This window comes from Bos grunniens, chromosome 16, assembly GCF_055505025.1.
Source record: "Bos grunniens cultivar Pamir isolate PY7600 chromosome 16, Bosgru_T2T1.0, whole genome shotgun sequence".
NCBI classification, from domain to species: Eukaryota; Metazoa; Chordata; class Mammalia; order Artiodactyla; family Bovidae; genus Bos; species Bos grunniens.
The window spans coordinates 77558023-77578378 of record NC_141180.1 but is presented as its reverse complement, the minus strand read 5'-3'; the positions used below and the strand labels follow the sequence as shown (position 1 = coordinate 77578378).

Below are 20356 nucleotides of genomic sequence, written 5' to 3'. Positions count from 1 at the left end.
TATATTAAAATCTGAGTTAGCATTAACTCATTGCAAGGAGTTAAGTGACTGTGGTTCAGGCAGGTATGTGTTAGAGATAGAGTTCTATAACAAAGATTAGACCCTGGTATATAAATAGAGGAATGAATGCATATTATACTAGCTAGTAGTTCTCAACTTAGTTTTATATTTATGTCTATGACCCATTTTGAAATAATATTTGCATATGGTAAAAGTTAAGAGTCAAACTTTTTTTTTTTTTTTGCATATGAATGGCCAATTGCTCTGGTACCATTTGTTGAAAAGTCTACTCTTCTTCTTGCTGTACCTTGGTACTTTTGCTTACAATCAATCAACTATACCTGTATTAGTGAATTCCTGACTTTATTTTTTCCATTGATCTTGTCAACCACAAGCTGGCACTTGCCATAGGCACTTGCCATCTACCTCTACCAGGATTAAATCGTGTGCTGCTATAGTTGCTGACTTCCAACACCCCTCTAAAGGAGAACAGAGTGGTGAACAGAAATGAAATGAGGCACTCTGTGCTCCCAGAAAACTGGCAGGGCAGGTCTTCAGATAGTTAGATATTCTCAGGAGCTGATTTTATGAGTCCAGTTCTTGTTCAGTTTAGTTCAGTTGCTCAGTCATGTCCGAACCCTTGTGACCCCATGGAATGCAGCATGCCAGGCTTCCCTGTCCATCACCAATCCCAGAACTTACTCAAGCTCATGTCCATCGAGTTGGTGATGCCATCCACCCATCTCATCCTCTGTTGTTCCCTTCTCTTCCCACCTTCAGTTTTTCTCAGCATCAGGATCTTTTCAAATGAGTCAGTTCTTCACATTAGGTGGCCAAAGTATTGGAGTTTCAGCTTCAACATCAGTCCTTTCAATGAATATTCAGGACGGCTTTCTTTTAGGATTGATTGGTTGGATTGCCTTGCTGTCCAAGGGACTCTTAAGAGTCTTCTCCAACACCACAGTTCAAAAGCATCAATTTTCAATGCTCAGCTTTCTTTATAGTCCAACTCTCACATCCGTACATGACTACTGGGAAAACTCAGAGAAGGCGATGGCATCCCAGTCTAGTACTCTTGCCTGGAAAAGGCCATGCAAAGAGGAGCCTGGTAGGCTGCAGTTCAGGGGTCACTATGAGTTGGATACAACTGAGTGACTTCACTTTCACCTTTCACTTTCATGCATTGGAGAAGGAAATGGCAACCCACTCCAGTGTTCTTGCCTGGAGAATCCCAGGGACAGGGGAGCCTGGTGGGCTGCCATCTATGGGGTTGCAGAGAGTCAGACACGACTGAAGTGACTTGGCAGCAGCCCTGGGAAAACCATAGCTTTGACTAGACTGACCTTTATTGGCAAAGTAATGTCTCTGCTTTTTAATATGCTGCCTAGGTTGGACATGGCTTTTCTTCCAGGGAGCAAGAGTCTTTTAATTTCATGGCTGCAGTCACTATCTGCAGTGATTTTGGAGCCTCCCAAAATAAAGTGTCTTACTGTTTTCATTATTTCCCCATCTATTTGTCATGAAGTGATGGGACCAGATGCCATGATCTTAGTTTTCTGAATGTTGAGTTTTAAGCCAACTGCTTCACTCTCCTCTTTCACTTTCATCAAGAGGCTCTTTAGTTCTTCTTTGCTTTCTGCCATAAGGGTGGTGTCATCTGCACATCTGAGGTTATTGATATTTCTCCTGGCAATCTTTATTCCAGCTTTTGCTTCATCCAGCCTGGCATTTTGCATGATATACTTTGCATATAAGCTAAATAAGCAGGGTGACAATATACAGCCTTGATGTACTCCTTTCCTGGTTTGGAACCAGTTTGTTGTTCCATGTCCATTTCTAACTGTTGTCTCTTGACCTGCATACAGATTTCTAAGGAGGCAGGTCAGGTGGTCTGGTATTCCCATCTTTTGAAGAATTTTCCATAGTTTGTTGTGTGTGATTCACACAGTCAAAGGCTTTGGCATAGTCAATAAAGCAGAAGTAGATGTTTTTCTGGAGTTCTCTTGCTTTTTTTGATGATCCAACAAATGTTGGCAGTTTGATTTCTGGTTCCTCTGCCTTTTCTAAATCCAGCTTGAACATCTGGAAGTTCATGGTTTGTGTACTGTTGTAGCCTGGCTTAGAGAATTTTGAGCATTACTTGGCTAGGATAGGAGATGAGTGCAATGGTGTGGTAGTTTGAACATTCTTTGGCATTGCCTTTCTTTGGGATTGGAATGAAAACTGACCTTTTTCGGTCCTGGGGCCACTGCTGACTTTTCCAAATTTGCTGGCATATTGAGTGCAGCCCTTTTATAGCATCATCTTTTAGGACCTGAAATAGCTCAGCTGGAATTCCATCACCTCCACTAGCTTTGTTTGTAGTGATGCTCCCTTAAGCCCACTTGACTTCACATTCCAGGATGTCTGGCTTTAGGTGAATGATTACACCATCGTGGTTATCTGGGTCATGAAGATCTATTTTGTACAGTTATTCTGTGTATTCTTGCCACCTCTTCTTAATATCTTCTGCTTCTGTCAGGTCCATGGTATGGACCTTTATTCTGTCCTTTATTGTGTCCATCTTTGCATGAAATTTTATGAGTCCAATTCTTGTATTTCCTCATATCTAGAATAACACTAAAATCCTTCATAGTGACTACTGCTTCTCATGATTAGAAGAAGCTTCACAAGACAAGCAGAAACTTTCTTAAAAAACATGCTTGATTTCATGTACTCCCCCTTTACCAAAATCACATATATACTGTCCTTCCCTCCTACCTCTGTGCAACAGTTTCTCAGAGCTGTTGGAGGTTCTGTCTCCCAGGCTGCAGTCCTCATATTGCCCCAAAGAAAGCTTAACTCACTACTCTCATATTGTGCATATTTTCAAAGTCAACAGTTATAATGACTGATGAAGTGACCTGAACTCTATGAGTATCTGGAGCTTTGGTTCCAGAAACAGCCCCTGGTACCCATCCATCTCCTCAGAGAGTCCAGATGAATTTGGTAAGTCTCTCCTGGTTCTCAGATCTAGCATATTTGTTGATGATCCTGAATTTTATTTGGCAGTGGAGAAGGTTGCCTGCCCCCTCCCAGTTGAAAGATACTGGAGGGTGGCAGTTGAAATATACTAGGGCATACCCACTTATGGCCTAGACATTGAATGGGGCTCAGTTGAAAATACAGAGGAATTACCACTCAGTTGAAAGATACTTGGATGGGGAGCTGGCTGAAAGATACCAGGGAGGTCTGGTTGAAAGATAATGAGGAATATCCAGGGCTCAGTTGAAAGATATCAAGGTTGCTCAGTCATAGAAGACTGAGTGGTATGTGCTGAGTAGTACATACCTGATCTAATGATTTTTCTCAGTCCAGCTGCCTTAATAAAGTTTTATGGAATAAAGGTGAAGATATTAATGAGAGCTTTGCTCTGAAGAAAAGGAACAAGACTCTTCCTAGCCAGTTATGGTTTTCTCAGGTGACTGAGAAATTTATGGGAGTGGTGGAGGCCAAGTCATCATATCATGCAGTGCTCCTACAGGGAAACCCACTCATTAATTAAAACACTTGCTATCCAGGGGTCACAGATAAGAATTGGCCATTCAGATAACGAAGTTGTTGTACACATACACAGTGGAATATTGCTGTTGCCACCAAGTCACTTCAGTCATGTCCAGCTCTTTGTGACATTATGGACCATAACACACCAGGCTCTTCTGTCCATAGGATTCTCCAGGCCAGAATACTGGAGTGGGTTGCCATGCCTCCTCCAGGCAATGGAATATTACTCAGCTATAAAAAGGGAACACATTTGAGTCAGTTCAAATGACCTACAGCCCATTATACAGAGTGAAGCAAGTTGGAAAGAAAAAGACAAATGTTGTATATTAATACATATATATGGAATCTAGAAAGATAGTACTGATGATCCTACTTCAGTTCAGTTCAGTTCAGTTGCTCAGTCATGTCTGACTCTTTGCAACCCCATGAATCGCAGTACACCAGGCCTCCCTGTCCATCACCAACTCCTGGAGTTCACTGAGACTCACGTCCATCGAGTCAGTGATGCCATCCAGCCATCTCATCCTCTGTCGTCCCCTTCTCCTCCTGCCCCTAATCCCTCCCAGCATCACAGTCCTTTCCAATGAGTCAACTCTTCGCATGATGTCACCAAAGTACTGGAGTTTCAGCTTTAGCATCATTCCTTCCAAAGAAATTCCAGGGCTTATGTCCTTCAGAATGGACTGGTTGGATCTCCTTGCAGTCCAAGGGACTCTCAAGAGTCTTCTCCAACACCACAGTTCAAAAGCATCAATTCTTCAGTGCTCAGCTGTTTTCACAGTCCAACTCTCATATCCATACATGACCACAGGAAAAACCATAGCCTTGACTAGATGGACCTTTGTTGGCAAAGTAATGTCTCTGCTTTTGAATATGCTATCTAAGTTGGTCATAACTTTCCTTCCAAGGAGTAAACGTCTTCTAATTTCATGGCTGCAGGGCAGCAAAGGAGACACAGACATTTTGAACACAGTGTGGGAAGGAGAGGGTGGGATGATTTGGGAAAATAGCATTGAAACATACACATTACCATGTGTAAAATAGATAGCCAGTGGGAGTTTGATGTGTGACACAGGAAACCAAAGCTCTGGGACAACCTAGAAGAGTAGGATCGGGAAGGAGGTGGTGGTGGTGGGGGAGTGGGGTGGTTCAAGAAGGAGGGGACATATGTATACCTAATGCTGATTAATGTTGATGTATGGCAGAAACAACCACAATATTGTAAAGTAATTAGCCTCCAATTAAAATAAATAAATAAATAGAAATTAAGTACAAAAAAAAAAAAAAAGAATTGGTCATTTGGTGACCTGAGAACCTGTGGTGGTCTTGAACTGCTGAATGGAGGTACTGAGACACGTAAGAGGGCTGAAGCGGCTCTGGGGTGACTCCAAGAGGAGTTAAGCTCACAAAGAGCACACTGGCCTACCACACAATCTCACTAGTGAATTTCATCTATGACAAATTCAACTAAAAACGGGAAATAGAGCCTGTCAAACAGAAACAAGGAACGTGAGAAAGCAGACTCTAACACTCCATCTAGTGCTACAAGACTTGTACTTGAAACTACATACCAAATTGGGGAAATTACACTAAAGGAGATCTTTATCTAAAATGCCCAAACTGGAGGACTTTTGATATTCCAAAATTGTTATTTTGACGTGCACAGTTAGAAAAAGCCGGTTGTAAAATCAAGCAGACTGAATGGAATGTTTACTTTGGCATCTAGAAGCTTCTAAAAGAGGAAACAATAATGTAACTTCTTTGCAGGATTCCAACTAGAAATTGCTTGAAACTGTGTCAGAACTAAAACAGGTGGCTAGCCCTGACACTGCCTCTCCCTCTGCTCCTTCTGTGAATCCTCTCCTATCTGAACTGCCTGGCCCAGATGCCTTTTTCTCTTCCAACTCTTCTGCCTCCTGCTGCTCCCTTTTCCCCAGCAAAGGAGGATTAAATACAAAAAGGCAGAACTGATTATAGCTTCCTTGCAGGGAAACTATTGCAGGGAGAAATGTATCATCCTCGGTTCTAATCTATACACCTTGGACTCGAACAGAATTTAAGGCCTTAGCCAAGGAATTTCCCAGTCCAAGTCAGGATCCTTTGGGATTTACTAAAGAATTTGAATTAACCATCCAGGCCTACAAGTCTGGGGTTTCAGATAGATATAAACTAATACAGCTGTTAGTTTGTGAAAGCAAAGCAAGGGAATGAATATAGAAAGCAGTGTGGAAATGCCCCTTAATGGACTTTGAACCACATAGTCCAGAGATTTGTACTGAAGGAAATAGCTCGAAAATTGCTCAAACCTCTCCCAGCACTTTCTTCAAAAACCATAAAGTGGACAATGATTCAACAATGCAAGCAAGGATTGAATGAATAGATCCAGGCTATTATGGGAGATTGTGGGGGGCAGGGGGACTTTTTGCAATATTCAGGCTTGACACCTGAATCATTCTCTAATCACCAAAATGATTCTTGCTTAACTGCACCTTTTTAGAAGGTCTAGATGAGGATTTGGTTACTCTGGTCAAAGGACACAATTTATGTTATTCTGCTTTGCCTGGGAGTCAGCGTGAGGAACTCCGCCCGTGGCAAAGGTCATGAGGAAGGAGGCCGAGCATATGCAAAGGCGGGATCGAGCCTCAGGAGTCCCCCTGGAAATTCTTGAGCATCTACCCCCAAAACCAGAGTCTGTCTACTTTACTGCTTTGTGCTCTCACCTACACCTCTGACTTTATGGGGGGCTGTCCCCCACCACCTCTCTCGGAGAAGGAATTAACTTAGAGCTCTAGTTAATAAAGTTCCTGGGCATGACAAGAGTGTTTTAGTTCAGAAACTCCTTTGGAAGTTTTCTAGCCTGCCTGAATAAGTTCTTCTGGCCACATGTGATTGTTCAGAGCCTCCCAACCGTGAGAGGCATGAGATGTTCTAAACTGTCTAAATACAGATTCCTTTGAGCAGTTAAAAGATTGATTAGAAATTGTATTGGTGAAGGGTTTTTCATTTGTTGGGCCAATGTTTGCTGCTAAGTTTCCATATCCCTTACCTACTGTGTCCCGGGGAGTGTATTGATTAATATAATGGGTATATAGGAATGTAAGTAATAGCTTTAATGTTTGTAACCTTGGACCCTTGAGTTAATTCTTTTCTTGTTATAGCCCACCACACTTTTGCCCTATAGAAATGCAACTTTATCTAATGCTTTTGGAGGTTGGCACCTGACTTTAGAATAATCACCTTTAGAGAAAAATAAGTTTTCTGAAGAAAGGGTCATAAAATGTTAACAGGCTTCCTGGCCAGAAGATGATGTAAATCACCAAAACTTTTGCATATGATAAGTTTGCAGGAAGAAAGCCTGGCTTACTGCTGACTCTACCCCTTCCCCCATTATGTACAACTTAAGGTATAAAAACTACTTTGGAACATAAAGTGCAGGCCTTGTTCACCAAAGCTTGGTCTCCCCATGTCGTTCTTTCTCTCACCTTCTGGCTGAATTCCCATCTGGAGTGTGAAGTCTCGTCAAGTCTACTAATTTTGCCTGAGCTTCTAAGATCTGACCAGGGAGGCCTTAGTGTCTCCTCTCCTTCTGGAGAATGGGAGGATGCCTGCGGCCTATGTAGGTGACGCAAACTCCTTGTCTTGGCGTTTTATTGGCTTTCCACGTAAACCAAGTTATTCAGCCTCTTTTCTTCACTAAATTTCTTCACTGAGCTATCCCTATTTAACCACTCTTTATATCTTAAATTCTATCGTATCCTGATCACCGAAGCCGTCTCCCCTTCGAATTCCCTGGATCCACTGGGGCTGGACCCTGGCACTGCTTTACATGCCAACACCCATAAAGTAATGCTCAAAATTCTCCAAGCCAGGCTTCAGCAATATGTGAACCATGAACTTCCAGATGTTCAAGCTGGTTTTAGGAAAGGCAGAGGAACCAGAGATCAAATTGACAACATCCACTGTATCATAGAAAAAGCAAGAGAGTTCCAGAAAAACATCTATTTCTGCTTTATTGACTGTGCCAAAGCCTTTGACTGTGTGGATCAAAATAAACTGTGGAAAATTCTGAAAGAAATGGGAATACAAGACCATCTGACCTGCCTCTTGAGAAACCTATATGCAGGCCAGGAAGCAACTGTTAGAACTGGACATGGAACAACAGACTGGTTCCAAATAGGAAAAGGAGTACGTCAAGGCTGTATATTGTCACCCTGCTTATTTAACTTCTATGCAGAGTACATCATGAGAAACGCTGGACTGGAAGAAGCACAAGCTGGAATTAAGATTTCCAGGAGAAATATCAATAACCTCAGATACACAGATGACACCACTCTATGGCAGAAAGCAAAAAAGAACTAAAGAGCCTCTTGATGAAAGTGAAAGAGGAGAGTGAAAAAGTTGGCTGAAAACTCAAGATTCGGAAAACTAAGATCATGGCATCTGATCCCATCAGTTCATGACAAATAGGTCGGGAAACAATGGAAACAGTGAGAGACTTTATTTTGGGGAGCTCCAAAATCACTGCAGGTGGTGACTGCAGCCATGAAATTAAGACACTTGCTCCTTGGAGGAAAAGTTATGACCAACCCAGGCAGCATGTTAAAAAGCAGAGACATTACTTTGCCAATAAAGTTCAGTCTAGTCAGAGCTATGGTTTTTCCAGGAGTCATGTATGGATGTGAGAGTTGGACTATAAAGAAAGCTGAACTCCGAAGAATTGATGCTTTTGAACTGTGGCATTGGAGATGACTCTTTAGAGTCTCTTGGACAGCAAGAAAATCCAACCAGTCCATCCTAAAGGAAATCAGTCTAAGGACTGATGCTGAAGCTGAAACTCCAATACTTTGACCACTTGATGCGAAGAACTGACTCATTGGAAAAGACCCTGATGTTGGGAAAGATTGAAGGTGGGAGGAGAAGGGGACGACAGAGGATGAGATGGTTGGATGGCATCAGTGACTCAATGGACGTGAATTGGAGTAAACTCTGAGAGGTGGTGATGGACAAGGAAGCCTTGTGTTCTGCAGTCCATGGGATCTCAAAGAGCTGGACACGACTGAATGACTGAACTGAACTGAAGGTTGTGTTTCCTTTGCTCTAATGTTGATTTGAATCATTTCTAGTGATTTTTTGGGTGGCTTCCCCAGCAGCTCAGCAGTAAAGAATCCACCTGCCGTGCAGAAGCCGCCAGAGACATAGTTTAATACCTGGATTGAGAAGATCCCCTGGAGGAGGGCATGGAAACCCACTCTAGTGTTCTTGCCTGGAGAATTCCATGGACAGAGGAGCCTGGTAGGCTACTTTCCACAGTGTCACAAAGAGTCAGACACAACTGAAGTGACTTAGCACGGACATAGTGATTTTCTTAAGGACGTGAAACATACCTCAGTAATATAATTTAATGACCTTGTTCTCTAAAATGGGAAGAGTCCCTCCCTCTGAATAGCTGGTTAAACTAGCTCATTCTTATCTACCCTTCTCTTTCCCCATTCAAGACTGCAGAATGTTTCTTAGTATCGCACATGGATCCTATGAAGATGTGAGTTCATTTTTATCCTTTACTACTGTGATGCAGGATAAACGTGATGAAGGATATATTTTGGTTGCAGAAGAAAAAAATCACCTGAAGAAATTCACATTGGTCATCTCCAGGGCCTCAGTGTAAAGGTAACTCCACTTTACTGATGGCCCTTGCTAAGACAGTAGGACCATCGTGTATATTCTGACAGTATGGTTTCCACTCAGCCAGAGCCAGCACTTACTTAATTTTTCTCTCCAGCAATGATATGTATACAATAACATTAATATTATCATTATTAATTTTATTATTATAATAATACAATACCCGCAGTTAAAGGACAACTCTCAGCATGCAGGCATAATTTATTATTAGTGTTTCTCACTCCGCCAATATTCTTTACTACTGTATGATCTTATTCTGAGAATCACAAAATGATCATATTTGTCTTTCTATTACAGCTTTCTGTCTGAATCCAGAGGTAGAAGATGGAACTTTTTCTGTGGACAAGGATCAGTATGTTGAGCCTGAAAACGTCACTGTCCATGTGACTCTGGCTTTTGTAAGGTCGGCTCTCCAAATATCATCTGCTCAGAGAATGGAACGTGGTACCCAGAAGTGCCCAAGTGTGAGTGGGTAAGTGGCACACCTCAGGTGTTCTATCACATTCTATAAATGGTAACCTGCTCCAGAGCACTGTCCCAGCTGACAATGATGAGGTTTGACTTGTATTAGGACTCATTTCTGAGCTCTTTAAATCAATTTCAGCATCAGCACTTTTACTCTCAAAGTACATGTTGAGCTCTTAAGGCAAATTCTAATTCCCTTATTTTATAGCAAGATGGACCAAGCCCCTAGATAGGAGGGTTCCATAGATACAGGTATTTCTACCACAAATGTTATGATTTTGCATAGACATCAGATCCATCCCTTCAGCTGATCCTGAAGAAGTTCCCTAGGTATCTTTGGCAGTGCTGTTTCTTCTCTGTTTAGATCATTTCACTGCTGTTTTAAGAGCAGTGCTGGTCAGATCTTAAGATGAATACTTTGCTGAGATGTACAAAGTATCTTTTGATTTTTTGCATCAGTGCTATGGAAGGTCTTGATATTCCAACTTTACTGTTATTGGTAGGCATCCTGAAAGAAACATACTTTCAGTTTGGAAAGAAACCGCTCAAACCATCCTTTATCTCTTTCAGGAAGTTTGCATGGGCTGTAAGCAAGTGCTCACAGGCAGGAAACTCATGCAGTGTCTCCCAAGTCCTGAGGATGTAAAAATGACCCTGGAGGTATATAAACTGTCTCTGGAGATTGAAGGACTGGATGTACAGACTTGAAGTTGAGCACCTGTTAAAAATCAGTACATCTCTTTCCCTTCCCTTCCCTTAAAAAACAGAGAATGGGGTACATTTTTCTCATTAGCAACTCTACCGTTCCTTCAGTGCTATTATTTACTGAAAAAATACCTGTATTTGAAAGATCTTTGATATTTTTTGATGCCACTGATAGTGTGGAACTATTGGTGGTTGATATTTTCTCTCATCTTAAACTTCTGTTTCCCTGGTTTTGGTCATATGGCAGAAATAAATAATCACCTATCAAGAGTCCAGTGTCTTCGTTTTTACTTTTATTCTCTTGTAATGAGAAATTAAGGATGTACATCAATCACTTCCTAATGTTTCTCTGGTTAACATTCTTTTCTATTTTACATACTAGCACCTCGTATGAGAGATGTACTTATACTACACTTTCACTTCCTACTCATTCTTCAGTGCCCAGATCAAAAGCACATCTTCCTCTGTCTTCTGCTTTCTCTCTCTCTGTTGATCCCCAGTGTTTTTCTCAGTTCCTCTTTATATTTAATGTACACTTGGTTCTGCTTGGCATTCAATAATAACTAACTTGAACACTTTTGAAAGTCTGTATGCAACCTAAGTATTCCTCTTGGGCATGCCCAAATCTTCCAATCTAGTGTAATCACTCTTTAATATTTCAGTTAAAATAGCTTTAATGTTTCTTTTAAGACAGGTTCTCCAGAAGCAGATCCCTAGAAAAGAATTTATGTGCAAGTGATTTATTAAGGAACTTCTCCGAGTTCTCCAAGGAGAAATAGGAAAAGGAGTAGAGTAAGCAGGATGGAAGGGGCTTCCCTTGTGGCTCAGCTGGTAAAGAATCTGCCTGCAATGCAGGAGGCCTGGGTATGATTCTTGAGTCGGGCAGATCACTTGGAGAAGGGGTAGGGTACCCACTCCAGCATTCATGGGCTTCCTTGGTGGCTCAGACAGTAAAGAATCTGCCTATGATGCAGGAGACCTGGGTCTGATCCCTGGGTTGGGAAGATCCCCAGGAGGAGGGCACTGCAACTCACTCCAGTATTCTTGCCTGGAGAATCCCATGGACAGAGGAGCCTGGCGGGCTACAGTCTATGGGGTTGCAACGAGTCAGACAAGACTGAGAGACTAAGCACAAGCAGGATGGAACAGAGAAGGCACCTAGTAGGGCGACTAGGCAAAGTCATATGGAGGATGGCTTAGCCTTAACCCGAAAGGGAATCCTGGACTATAAGTTTGTGTATATTCTGTCCCAATTCCAGGTAAAGGAACTGGGCTTTCATTCTGCTATACCAGTCAGTTATTGGTGGAGGGACATTCTGTGGACACACAAGCCTCCAGGGCATCCAGCTCTCTCTGTGTGACTTCATAGCTGGCTAGCAGACTGCGGCAAGTCCTCCCCAAAGAGTAGGAGGCAAGACCCTAAGAAATCAGAGCACACAGAGGCCTGCAGAGGAGAATACAGAAATGGGCAAAGGGTCTGAGGGCCTGGGTGGAACTTTCAATGCTTATCCCACATATGTCTCTCTTACAGCTTTGGAAGCTTGGAAGCCTTATAATTTCTGATGGTCACCTCTTCTTCCAATTTTTCGCCTCCCCAAATGTCATTCTCACTCATACTTAGCTACTATGACTAGCCTCTGGTTCGCCACCGGATCTTGATCAATTATAGAGAACATGTCTCTTTTCTTTGATTTCTTCAAAATACCAGTCACATAAGAAAGTTGCATAGCAGACTTTTACTAACATTTTAGAATTAACAGAGTGATGTCTGTATGTCTACATAGACTGGACTTTCATATTGAATATTACATAACTGTAATCTTAAAAAACTGTTGCCTTCCCCTGCCATTAGGAACCTCTTCTGGCTGACTCTGCATGACTCTGCCAGCCCCCAGGCTTTTCTGGTCTAATGCTTTCCCTCTTCAAATCACACCTTCTCGCATTTCATGCGTTCTTGTTCTCACTGCTCCAGAACCCCATTTCTCTTTACTTTATTAAGAAAAGCATTTTAGCAATCTGTCTTTCCCTAGTTTCAGGGAGTTCATATCCAAAAATCCATGAATGTACTCAAATAATCAAAGGTCTATCCATTCCAAGTCTGGGAGCCAAGCTATTGAGAAGACTCAGAGGCATCTCTGAAGCCTGAGGCTCCTCTGTCTCCCCTGCTGTCTCTACTCAGGGCACTGTGAGGACCTTTTCACTTATGTGAATTATGCCACAATCTTTTCATTTGTTAGTTCTAAATTAATTATACATAATTATAACTATAGAAGCAACAGAAGGAAAACAAGAATTCAACCTTGCAAAAAGATTTATAAAAAGTCAGGTTATTTCCTTTTCTATCTCAGTGTTACTCTGTTTTGAGCTTTTCTGATTAACTTAGTCACTCTGAAGAAAGAATGCACTCATTATATCATATGAATTTTTATCTCTAAGCATATATTTTGATTTCCTGCTATAAAATTGATCAATCTAGCTCCCATTTTCCCTCTCCTCTCTTTCTCCATTGGTAAGTCTCATTTAATTTTATGTATTTTTAGTGATTAATTTTCTTTAAGACTCTAAATAACATATTTAAACCTCTATTATTTATGTAACTTTTAGTTTTGATAATTTACTCTTTTATCAAACTAGTACAAGCAAATAATAAGTAATCCAGAAAACATTTCAATAAAAACCCTAAAATTTTGATCCACTCAATCCCACCCTTTGGTCTCATTCACCCAAAATAATCACTTTCAACTCCTTTAGCTCTGTCTTATGATATTTCACTACATGTTTCCCAAAATATTCTTATTATACTTACATTTATTATTTTTAAACATCATGTATTGACTTACTATTAAGAGAGAATAGAGTTTAGAGTGTTATCCTTTACATTATTTGTAGTAGTATCTTTCCTCACAGTGCAGGAATCTTACTCCTTTGGTTAAATTAGTATTCAGTATGAACACTATTTTGATTAAGCAAATCTTGATCTTTGCTAAGCCAAGGTAAGCTCAGTTGTAAATAATTATTTAATGAGCTTAAATATTTATTTACAATGATTTAATTTTTATGGCATTAATAATTTATCTTGATTTGTTTGTTTGTTTAGTTTTCTACATTTCTATTGTTGCTTCTTGCTACATGCGCCAAAAGCTCTGTCATGGTCTAGCAATCTATTTCTTAATGCTCATACATGTCAGATGTTGTTTTAATTCCATGCATTTCTACTGTTACTCCTGGAGACTTTCTTCCCAGCCTCTCTTTTCAGTGATTCTGAAATAAACAGTTTATGCTTAAATCCTAGGTCCTCCCTTTGTTGTTCTCTTTATTACTTTGATTCCAAGTCTTTGTTTTGATTTATTTCCTCATTTTTGCTGGAACATATCCTTCAAAAGCTGCATAAGAAAGAGTATCTGGGAAGTAAATTTCTGAGTTGTTACATGTTTTAAAATATCTTTTTCCCCACTACCCTCATACTTATAGATTGCATGTAGAAGTTTGGGTTCTCTCAGAATTTTGAAGGCATTTCTCCATTGCCATGCCCCTTCCAGTTTTGCTATGGAACAATCCATGATATTCCAGTCCTTGATACAGTGTTGATTTTTCTCTCTCTCTGGGAAATATTGAGGCTTCCCTAGTAGCTCAGATAGTAAAGTATTCGCCTGCAATTCAGGAGACCCAGGTTTGATCCCTGGGTCAGAGAGATCCCCTAGAGAAGGAAATGGCAACCCACTCCAGTATTCTTGCCTGGAGAATTCCAAGGACAGAGGAGCCTGGAGGGCTAAGTCCATGAGGTTGCAAAGAGTTGGACACGATTGAGTGACTAACACACACTGAAAAATATTAGTATTTTCTTTTTTATCCCTGTGGCCTTGCTGTAAGATGTTTTTCATGCATTAACTTGGGTACTTGTCAGAAATTTATGATCTGTAAACACATGTGCTTTAGGTCAGGGAAAACTTTTAGAATATTTTTCTGTTATTTTTGGTTTTAATTTTCTCTTATCTCCCTGATCCCTCCCCTAGAACTCCCTCTAATAAAATATTGTTTTAACTATTTTTTTCTGTTTTACTTCCCGTATTTTGTTTGTTATGTTCTACTTTTGGGAATATTTTCCAGACCTTGTATTTTAAGATTTTTATTGAAGTTTAAAATCTATCATATTTTAATTTCTAATAACTTGCTCTTGTTTTCTGCATTTTTAAAAATGTATCATTATGTTCTTTCTTCAGATTCAGTATGATTTTTTTCTGTCTCTGAAAGTAAAAGTCTCTCAGTGGTGTTCAACTCTTTGTGATCCCATGGACTATACAGTCCAGGGAATTCTCCAGGCTAGAATACTGAGTGGATAGCCTTTCCCTTCCCCAGGGAACCTTCCCAACCCAGGGATCCAACTCAGGTCTCCTGCATTACAGGCAGATTCTTTACCAGCTGAGCTACTAGGGAAGCCTGTCTCTGGAAATACTAATTATAGAGTGGAGTTTGGGGGACATTCTTTTTTTTTTCTTCTATTCATATAAAGGAGTGGAACCCTAAAATATTGTTTGATATCTCTGCATGTATGAGCAAGGCTTCTCTACTGGTGAACTTCTTTGGAGCATGGTAGCAGCAAGGTTTAACTATTTGTATGTTTGTTTTGGGCTTCCCTGGTGGCTCAGTGGTAAAGAATCCACCTGCAATGCAGGAAACCTGAGTTTGATCCCTGGATTGGGAAGATCCCCTGGAGGAGGGCATGGCAACCCACTCTAGTGTTCTTGCTTGGAGAATCCCATGGACAGAGGAGCCTGGCAGGCTGCAGATCATAGGGTCACAAAGCGTCAGACATGACTGAGGCGACTGAGCACACAGGCATGGTTGTTTTCTTTTTAAATGGGACATGTATTTATCAGTCTTTGCAGATGCCCAATGTCTTCTGAGAAGATTTCCATAATCCTATTGATAATAGGATTTCCATAATCTCTATTGATTTATAAATCTTAGTTTTTTTCTATTGAGTTTATAACACTTATATAAAATGAAGAAATGGGTACTTCTAAGTTTATGTTCAACTTCACTGTCCTTCCACCTGTCAACTTCTGTCAACAAACCATTATTTTTATACTGCATCATTTATAGCCCTGTGATTCTATTGAGTATCTCTGACCACTACCCACTGAAGGTGAAACTAACCTCTGTCATATACTGCCCTTGCTATTTCATTTGTGGATTGTGTTCACAGTAGGTATCCAAAAATCATTTCATAAAAGGATGTTCAAATTTCATGAGCTAAGACTTAATACAAAAGATCAATTTTTAAAAGCCTCTGTTGAATGGAATTTCTTCTGTGGTACCAAAGGCCAAAACCAAGTGGTCTGTTCATTTTCTGGGTTTATCAGAAGACACTCAGGGGCATGAAAACATCCAAGAATAGCCAAGATAATTTTGAAACAGAACAAAGTTGGAGAACTAATATTACTAGATTTTAAGAGAGATGAACTATAAAGGTGTATTAATTAAAACAGTGGGTATTGGTACCAATGCAATTGAGTTGATTATACTTATATGCATTTTATATATACATATATACAAATTGATATTCATAGTAAAATATTTACCTTAATTGTGAAAAATTTGACTCTTCAGTGTTGTGGAAGAAATGATGTCTTTTCAATGCATATTTCATACATTAATTGTAGAGCTACATGGAAAAATTGTAACTTGACTCCTTACCTTACATTTACTGAAAAGAAGTCTGAAGTGATTGTAGATCTACATGTGAAAGGTAAAAAAAATAAGTGACACATGTAAAAGAATTCTTTCATGATCTTAAAGTAGGCAAATAACCTTGTATATAACAACACAAAGCACATTATGAAAAGAGTTGTAAATTTTCTAATATTAAAACAAGCATTTCTGCTTATATTAAGTGTGAAAGGAAAATAAAAAAAATGTTTGACAAAGAAGATGTACAAATTGCCAGTAGGTACATGAAAGATACTCAGCATTATTAGTTTTAGAGAAACACAAACCAGAACTGCAATGGCATACCACTCCCCACCTACTGAAGTAACTATAATTATTTTTAGTAGAAAATAAAAAGTGTTGGGAGGATGTGGAGAAATTAGAACACTAATAAATTGCTGGTAGGAATGTGAAATGCTGTAGCTGTTTGAAAAAAAGTTGACAGGTTCTCAAAAATTAGAGTGCCTATGTGATCCAGCAGCTCATTGTCAGTCATATACCTAAGAGAACAGAAAGCATATCTTCCTACAAACACATGCACAAGAATGTGCACAGCAGCATTATTCATAATAACCCCAAAGTGAAAACAACTCAATGGATGATTGGATAAACAAAATGTGGTCTATTCATACATGTGGTATATACTATGTATGTGTGTGCTAAGTTGCTTCAGTCATGTCTAACTTTTTGCGACCCTATGGACTGTAGACTGCCAGACTTTCCTGTCCATGGGATTCTCCAGGCAAGAATACTGAAGTGGGTTACCATGCCTTCCTCCAGCGGATCTTCCCAACCCAAACATTGAACCAGTGTCTTTTATGTCTCCTGCATTGGCAGGTGGGTTCTTTACCATTCACATCACTTGAGAAGCCCAAATGGTGTACTACTTAGCAACAAAGAAGAATGAAGTATTGACACATTCTACAATGTGGATGAACCTTGGGAACATTATGCTAAGGAAAAAAAAACCAAAAAACCAGACATAAAGGACTGTCCATCCTGTATGCTTTAATTTATATGAAATGTCAACTCTATAGAGACAAAAGGAGACTAGTATTTGGCAGAGCTTAGGGGAGCAAGCAGAGAAGGCAATGGCAACTCACTCCAGTACTCTTGCCTGGAGAATCCCATGGATGGAGGAGCCTGGTAGGCTATAGTCCATGGGGCTGCTAAGAGTCGGACCCGACTGAGCAACTTTACTTTCACTTTCACTTTTATGCATTGGAGAAGGAAATGGCAACCCACTCCAGTGTTCTTTCCTGGAGATTCCCAGGGACAGAGGAGCCTGTTGGGCTGCCGTCTATGGGGTCACAGAGTCGGACATGACTGACGCAACTTAGCAGCAGCAGGAGGGGAGCGAAAGAATGAAGAGTGAGTGCTAAAGGATAAGAAGTTTCTTTTTGGAGTGATGTAAGCATTCTGAAATTAGATAGTGATGATGGCTGCACACTTTATGAATTATAGACATTGAAATGATAAATTTTGTGTTATGTCAATTATATCTCAAAAAAGAGCTACGAATTGAGGTGAATTGTGTCCACCCCAAACTCATATGTTGAAATTTGAGGTACTCTAGCACTTCAGAATGTAACACTATTTGGAGATAAGATCTTTTAGTAGATCTTTAGGATGAAAACACTAATTCAAAAACACGCACCCCAATGTTCAAAACAGTTCTATTCACAATAGCCAAGACATGGAAACAACCCAAATGCCAAAAACAGATGATTGGTTTAACATAAGAACCTAATAGAAGCAGAGGAGATTAAGAAGAGGTGGCAAGAATACACAGAAGAATTATACAGAAAAGGTCTTAATGACCGGGATAACCATAATAGTTTAGTCACTAACCTAGAGCCAGACATCCTGGAGTGGGAAGTGAAGTAGGCCTTAGGAGCATTACTATGAACAAAGTTGGTTGAGATGATGGAATTCCAGCTGAGCTATTTCAAATCCTAAAAGATGATGCTGTTAAAGTGCTACATTCAATATGTAAGCAAGTTTGGAAAACAGCTGTGGCCACAGGACCAGAAAACATCAGATTTCATTCCAATCCCAAAGAAGGGAAATGCCAAAGAATGTTCAGACTATCATATAGTTGTGCTCATTTACCATGCTGGTAAGGTTATGCTCAAAATTCTTCAAGCTAGGCTTTAGTAGTACATGAACTGAGATTTTCAACATGTACAATCTGTGTTTAGAAAAGGCATAGGAACCAGAAATGAAATTGTCAACATTCCTTGGATCACAGAGAAAGCAAAGGAATTCCAGAAAAACATCTACTTCTGCTTCATTGACTACTCTAAAACCTTTGACAGTGTGGATCACAACAAACTGTGGAAAATTCCTAAAGAGATGGGAATACCAGACCACATTACCTGCCTCTTGGGAAGCCTGTAAGCAGGTTAGGAAGTGACAGTTAGAGCCAAACAGGAACAATGGACTGGTTCAAAATTGGGAAAGGAGTATGTCAAGTCTGTATATTGTCACCCTGCTTATTTAACTTATATGCAGACTACATCATGTGAAATGCCGGACTGGATGAAGCACAAGCTGGAATCAAGATTGCAGGGAGAAATATCAATAAACTCAGATATACAGATGACACCATCCTGATGGCAGAGAGTGAAGAGGAGCTAAAGAACCTCTTGATGAAAGTGAAAGAGGAGCATGAAAAAGCTGATTTAAAACTAAAATCATGGCATCTGTTCCCATAATTTCATAGTAAATAGATGGTGGCAAAGTGAAAACAGTAACAGATTTTTTTTTCTTGGGCTCAAGAATCACTGCAGATGGTGACTGCAGCCATGAAAGGAAAGCTATGACAAACCTAGACATAATATTAAAAAGCAGAGACATTACTTTGCCAACAAAGGTACTTTTGGTCAAAGCTGTGGTTTTCCCAGTAATCATGTATGCATGTTAGAGTTGGACCATAAAGAAGGCTGAGTTCCAAAGAATTGATGCTTTTGAACTGTGGTTTTAGAGAAGACTCTTGAGAGTCCCTTGGGCTGCAAGGAGGTCCAACCAGTCCATCCTAAAGGAGATCAGTCCTGAGTGTTAATTGGAAGGACTGATGTTGAAGATGAAACTCCAATACTTTGGCCACCTGATGTGAAGAACTGATCCACTGGAAAAGACCCTGATGCTGGGAAAGGTTGAAGGCAGGAGGGAAAAGGGGTGACAGAGGATGAGATGGCATCATAAACTCAATGGACATGAGTTTGAGTCAAACTCCAGGAGATAGTGAAAGATAGGGAACCCTGGTTGGTTGCAATCCATGGGGTTTCAAAGTGTCAGACATGACAGAGCGACTGAACAACAACGTGTCCATTGAGTCAGTGATGTCATCTAACCATCTCTTCCTCTGTCACCCCCTTCTTCTGCCCTCAATCTTTTCCAGCATCAGGGTTTTTTTTTTTTTTTTTTTCCAGTGAGTCAGCTCTTATCATCAGGAGGCAAAAGTATTGGAGCTTCAGCTTCAGCATCAGTCCTTCCAATGAGTATTCAGGGTTGATTTCCTTTAGGATTGACTGGTTGGATCTCCTTGCTGTCCAAGGGACTCTCAAGGGTCTTCTCCAGCATCACAGTTTGAAAGCATCAATTCTTCAATGCTCAGCCTTTTTTATGGTCCAGCTCTCATATCTGTACATGATAACTGGAAAAACATAGCTTTTAGAGAGGTGGCCCCAAGATGGCACAGGAATAGGATGGGGAGACAACTTTCTCCCCCACAAATTCATCAAAAGATCATTTGAACGCTGGTCAACTTCCACAAAACAACTTCGGAATGCTGGCAAAGGACACCAGGCACCCAGAAAGGCAGCCCATTCTCTTTGAAAGGAGGTAAGGCAAAATATAAAAGACAAAAGGAGAGACAAAAGAGTTAGGGATGGAGACCCATCCTGGGGAGGGAGTCGTGAAGGAGAAATTTTCACACAGTAGGAAACCCTCTCACAGGCAGGTCTATAGGGAGTTTTGGAATCTCAGAGGGCAACATAACCGGGAGGAAAAAACAAATAAACAAGCAAACAGAGAATAGTGCCTAACTGCAACTGCCAATGGAGAAGTAGCCCAGATGCTCACGTCCACCACCAGTGAGCAGAAGCTGGACAGGGAGGCGTGGGCTGCATAATTGTTGCTTAGGGTAAGGACCGGGGCTAAATACCCTGAGGACAATCTGAGGGAGCTAATGTGAGATAGCAACCCAAACTGTGGGATCACCAGAGAGGGAGAAAAAAAAAAAAAGAAA

The 20356-nt window shown here is 40.5% G+C and overlaps 1 pseudogene; it reads left to right on the top strand.

The window, feature by feature from the left end:
* The first annotated feature begins 7144 nt into the window (after positions 1 to 7144).
* On the top strand, positions 7145 to 10415 carry LOC147357056 (C4b-binding protein alpha chain-like; annotated as a pseudogene).
* The last annotated feature ends 9941 nt before the right edge of the window (positions 10416 to 20356 follow it).